At 32.6% G+C, this 6,095-nt stretch overlaps 1 non-coding gene across 1 annotated transcript; it reads right to left on the bottom strand.

Moving 5' to 3' along the window:
- Window positions 1-2,681: 2,681 nt before the first annotated feature.
- Window positions 2,682-2,789, bottom strand: LOC148578556 (small nucleolar RNA R71). The gene has a single exon (XR_015902914.1). It is a non-coding gene; the product is annotated as a small nucleolar RNA R71 (small nucleolar RNA).
- Window positions 2,790-6,095: the final 3,306 nt, after the last annotated feature.

Here is a 6,095-nt window from a genome sequence, read left to right as displayed (position 1 = left end):
ACTGAGATTTACAAGGTGACCATAGCTTGCTTCAAGCTGACAATCTCCGTGGGATCGACCCTTACTCACGTAAGGTTTATTACTTGGACGACCCAGTGCACTTGCTGGTTAGTTGTGCGAAGTTGTGACAAAGAGCTAAGATTATGAACGTGCATATTAAGTTTTTAGTGCCGTTACCAAGGAATGAACGAACATGATTTTGCCACACCAAGTTTTTGGCGCCGTTGTCGGGGATTGTTTGAGTTTGGACAACTGACGGTTCATCTTGTTGCTCAGATTAGGTACTTTTATTTTAATTTTAAGCTTTTTGTTTTTATTCTTTTTATTTTTTATTTTCAAAAGTATTTTCGAAAAAAAATAATATAAATTATTCTATGGCTTCAAAATTTTTAAGAATGAATTCTAGAGTTTCATGATGATCTGTTGAAGTCTCGCTGGCTGTGAAGCCATGTCTAATCTTTTGGACCGAGATTTCAACTTATCATCACAAGAGTCCGTGGACTCTCATCAATTCAGCTGTTATATGCCTGATTTGTATCTGCTGAAGCTTGGCTGGCCATTGGCCATGTCTAGTGTTTTGGACCGGAGCTTTCACTGAAAGCTTGGCTGGCTAGTGAGCCATGTCTAATTCCTGGACCGAAGCTTTAGACTAACATTGCATAATTCCTGGAATTCTCATTAAAAATTTTGAAATCCTTTTTCCAATTAATTTTCGAAAAAAAATCCAAAAAATTAATCAAATCATAAAAACCAAAAAATATATTGTGTTTCTTGTTTGAGTCTAGTGTCAATTTTTAAGTTTGGTGTCAATCGCATATTTTTTATTTTTCTTTAAATTTTCGAAGAACACATGCATTGAGTTTCTTTCTTGTTCTTCATGATCTTCAAGTTGTTCTTGATGATCTTCTTTGTTTGATCTTTGCATTTTTATATTTTGTGTCTTTTCTTGTTTTTCACATGCATTCTTGAATTATTAGTGTCTAAAGAATAAAAATTTTTTAGGTTTGGTGTCTTGCATGTTTTTCTTTTCTTAAAAATTTTCAAAAATAAGTTCTTAGTGTTCATCTGGACATTCAAAGTGTTCTTGGTGTTTATCTTGACATTCAAAGTGTTCTTACATGCATCATGTGTTTTGATTCATAATTTTCATGTTTTGAGTCTTTTGGTTGTTTTTCTCTTTCATCATTAAAAATTCAAAAATAAAAAAATATCTTTCCCTTTTTTTCTCATAAAACTCGAAAATTTGAGTTGACTTTTTCAAAAAATTTTAAATTTAATTGTTTCTTATGAGTCAAATCAAATTTTCAATTTAAAAATTCTATCTTTTTCAAATCTTTTTCAAAAATCAAATCTTTTTCATTTTTTTCTTTCATATTTTCGAAAATTTTAAACTTTGATTTTCAAAATCTTTTTCTTATTTGCATTTCATATTTTCAAAATTAATGCTAACAATCAATGTGATTGATTCAAAAATTTTTAAGTTTGTCACTTGCCTATTAAGAAAGGTTCAATTTTTAAATTTTAAAATAATATCTTTTTGTTTCTTGTTAGTCAAGTAATCAACTTTAATTTTCAAAAATCAAATCTTTTTAATTTCTCTTTTTTAATCTTTTTCAAAATAAGTTTCAATCACATCTTTTTCAAAATCAATTTCAAAATATTTTCTAACTTCTTATCTTTTCAAAAATTGATTTTCAAATCTTTTTCAATTAACTACTTGACTTTTTGTTTGATTTAAAAGTTTACTATTCCAATCATATCTTTTTCAAAACTACCTAACTAATTCTCTCTCTAATTTTCGAAAATCACCTTCCTCTTTTTCAAAATTCCTTTTTAATTAACTAATTGTTTTAAATTTTAATTTAATTTAATTTCATTTTTTTCTAACCTTAATTTTAAATTAAAAACAAAAATATTTTTATTTTATTTTATTTAATTTTCGAATTCTTCCCTCTCTCATCTCCTTCTAATTATTTATTCATCTACTAACACTTTCCTCCCACTCAAGAATTCGAACCCACTCTTCCCCTCTGTGTTTGGATTCTTATCTTTTCCTTCTTATATTCTTTTCTTCTTATACTTACATAAGGAATCTCTATACTGTGACATAGAGGATTCCATATTTTCTTTTGTGTTCTCTTCTTTTTCATATGAGCAGGAACAAGGATAAGAACATTCTTGTCAAAGCTGATTCTGAACCTGAAAGGACTCTGAAGATGAAGCTAAGGGAAGCTAAAGCACAACTCTCTGGAGAAAATCTGACAGAAATTTTCGAAAAAGGAGGAGACATGGCCGAACCCAACAACAATGCAAGGAAGATGCTTGGTGACTTTATTGCACCAAATTCTAATTTACATGGAAGAAGCATCTCAATCCCTGCCATTGGAGCAAACAATTTTGAGCTAAAGCCTCAATTAGTTTCTCTGATGCAACAGAACTACAAGTTTCATGGACTTCCATCAGAAGATCCTTTTCAGTTCTTAACTGAATTCTTGCAGATCTGTGATACTGTTAAGACCAATGGGGTTGATCCCGAGGTCTACAGGCTTATGCTTTTCCCATTTACTGTAAGAGACAGAGCTAGAATATGGTTGGACTCTCAACATAAAGATAGCCTGAACTCTTGGGATAAGCTGGTCACGGCTTTCTTAGCCAAGTTCTTTCCTCCTCAAAAGCTTAGCAAGCTTAGAGTGGATGTTCAAACCTTCAAACAGAAAGAAGGTGAATCCCTCTATGAAGCTTGGGAGAGATACAAGCAACTGACCAAAAAGTGTCCTTCTGACATGCTTTCAGAATGGACCATCCTGGATATATTCTATGATGGTCTGTCTGAACTATCAAAGATGTCATTGGACCATTCTGCAGGTGGATCCATTCACCTAAAGAAAACGCCTGCAGAAGCTCAGAAACTCATTGATATGGTTGTAAATAACCAGTTCATGTACACTTCTGAAAGGAATCCTGTGAGTAATGGGACGCCTCAGAGGAAGGGAGTTCTTGAAATTGATGCTCTGAATGCCATATTGGCTCAGAACAAAATATTGACCCAGCAAGTCAATATGATTTCTCAGAGTCTGAATGGATTGCAAGCTGCATCCAACAGTACTAAACAGGCATCTTCTGAAGAAGAAGCTTATGATCCTGAGAACCCTGCAATAGCAGAGGTGAATTACATGGGTGAACCCTATAGAAACACCTATAATACCTCATGGAGAAATCATCCAAATTTCTCATGGAAGAATCACCAAAAGCCTCAACAAGGCTTTAATAATGGTGGAAGAAACAGGTTTAGCAATAGCAAGCCTTTTCCATCATCCACTCAGCAATAGACAGAGAATTCTGAGCAGAATCCATCTAGCTTAGCAAATATAGTCTTTGATCTATCTAAGGCCACTCTAAGTTTCATGAATGAAACAAATTCCTCCATTAGAAATTTGGAGGCACAAGTGGGCCAGCTGAGTAAAAGAGTCACTGAAACTCCTCCTAGTACTCTCCCAAGCAATACAGAAGAGAACCCAAAAAGAGAGTGCAAGGCCATTACCTTACTTGGTGTGGCCGAACCCAGAGAGGAGGAGGAGGACGTGAATCCTAGTGAGGAAGACCTCCTGGAACACTCAGTGACCAATAAGGAGTTTCCCTTTGAGGAACCAAAGGAATCTGAGGCTCATCTAGAGACCATAAAGATTCCATTGAACCTCCTTTTACCCTTCATGAGCTCTGATGAGTATTCATCCTCTGAAGAGGATGAAGACATAACTGAAGAGCAAGTTGCTAAATACCTTGGTGCAATCATGAAGCTGAATACCAAATTATTTGGTAATGAGACTTGGGAAGATGAACCTCCCTTGCTCACCAATGAACTGAATGCATTGGATAGGCATCCGTTACCTCAAAAGAATAAGGATCCTGGTAAATTCCTAATTCCCTATAACATAGGCACCATGACCTTTGAGAAGGCTCTGTGTGACCTGGGGTGAGGAATAAACTTAATGCCACTCTCTGTAATGGAGAAACTTGGGATCTTTGAGGTGCAAGCTGCCAGAATCTCATTAGAGATGGCAGACAAATCCATGAAAATGGCTTATGGACAAGTAGAGGACGTATTAGTAAAGGTTGAAGGCTTTTACATCCCTACTGATTTCATAATCCTAGACACTGGGAAGGATGAGGACAGGGACGGACCTAAGCATACAAATGAGGGGGCACTTGCCCCCATGATGTTTTTAATTTTTGTTTTAAAAGATATAGTTATATATAATATGCCCCCACTTCAAATTTTAAATGACCCCACTACAAATAAAATAAATTCAATTAGCTAAAGTTTTAAATTTATTTTTTTATTTTTTTATTTTTTTTATCATTTTGACTATTATTTAACCTAATCAAATTTAATTATTGTACCGTCAATTCTTTATTCTCTTAAACCCTCTTCTTATTTTTATATTTTCAACATTCTTTTTCTATTCCTTGTCTAATGGTCATCTTCTCTTCATCAAAAAGTAAATTTTAAATTCTCCAATTTTTTTTATATAGCTCTCCATGACTCTATGTATCTTTCAATTTTATTATTTTTTTTTGATATTTTCAATTACAATTTTTAATTCAAACAATTATAGTTTAGGTATCAATCTAATATTTTATTTTTTTCGTGACTTTATATATTTTATTTTATTCTCGATTTATTCATCTTTATTACTTAGTTTTTATCTTTTGTTCTATTATATGTACCTATGTTGCATATAAAATTTTAAAATGAACTGATTAATTTACTAATTTAGAATATATTTTTTATTTTTAAAAATAATGATAAAAAATATTTTAATTATAATATATAATTAAACAGATACATAAAATATTTTATCTAACATTATATCAAAATTAAATTAAAAAATATATAACAAATTTAATTATTTAAAAAAATAAAAAAATTATAAAAATTATGTTTTTATTATTTTATATAAACATACTTTTCATATAAAGATTTAATTTTTCTAATATTTATATATAATTCTAATTTCAAATTATAAATACTAATGTATTATTATGCGCTAATATGCTAGTTAATTCAGTCTTTTATTATTAAATGTGTATAAAAAGATTAGTTAGGATAATAAGTTATCTATATTTTAATTAAAATATTTTAATTTTAAATTTTAGAAATAAAAAAAAAATTTATAAATTATATATAATAAATAGTATTTTAAGAATAAAAATATTCCCTAACTCTTTTTAATTTTTATATCTCCATATAATTAATAATATTTAACAAATTTTATTTAAGGGTTTAGGGTAATTTTATGGGTCCGTCACTGGATGAGGATGAATCCATCATCCTTGGAAGACCCTTCCTAGCCACAGCAAAAGCAATGATTGATGTGGACAGAGGAGAGTTGGTCCTTCAACTGAATAAGGACAACCTTGTGTTTAACACACAAGGATCTCCTACTGTAACCATGGAGAGTAAGCATGAAAAGCTTCTCTCACTGCAGAGTCAACCAAAGCCCCCACAGTCAAACTCTAAGTTTAGTGTTGGGAGGTCCCAACAATGCTCTGATTATCTGCGAGGCTCCATGAGAGCTCACTATCAAGCTATTGACATTAAAGAAGCGCTTGTTGGGAGGCAACCCAATGTTATTTAACTATATCTATTTATTTTCTATTGTTATTTTATGTTTTTTTAGGTTGATGATCATGTGGAGTCACAAAAACTACTGAAAAATTAAAAACAGAATAAAAAAACAGCAGAAGAAATAGCACACCCTGGAGGAAGAGCACTCTGGCGTTTAAACGCCAGAAACAAGCATCTGTCTGGCGTTTAACGCCAGAAACAAGCATCAATCTGGCGTTAAACGCCAGAAACAGGCTACATTTGGGCGTTTAACGCCAGAAACAGGCAGCAATCTGGCGTTAAACGCCAGTATTGCATACAAAGGGCTTTTTACACGCCTAATTGGAGCAGGAATGTTAAGTCCTTGACCCCACTGGATCTATGGACCCCACAGGATCCCCACCTACCCTAATTCTCTCTCCTCACACCTCTTCATAACCCTCTTCCCCAAATACCCTTCACCAATCACCTCAATCACTCTTCCCCA

This window comes from Arachis ipaensis, chromosome B1 (assembly GCF_059453495.1).
Source record: "Arachis ipaensis isolate K30076 ecotype BB chromosome B1, ASM5945349v1, whole genome shotgun sequence".
Lineage (NCBI taxonomy): Eukaryota > Viridiplantae > Streptophyta > Magnoliopsida > Fabales > Fabaceae > Arachis > Arachis ipaensis.
This window is presented reverse-complemented; position numbering and strand designations above follow the sequence as displayed.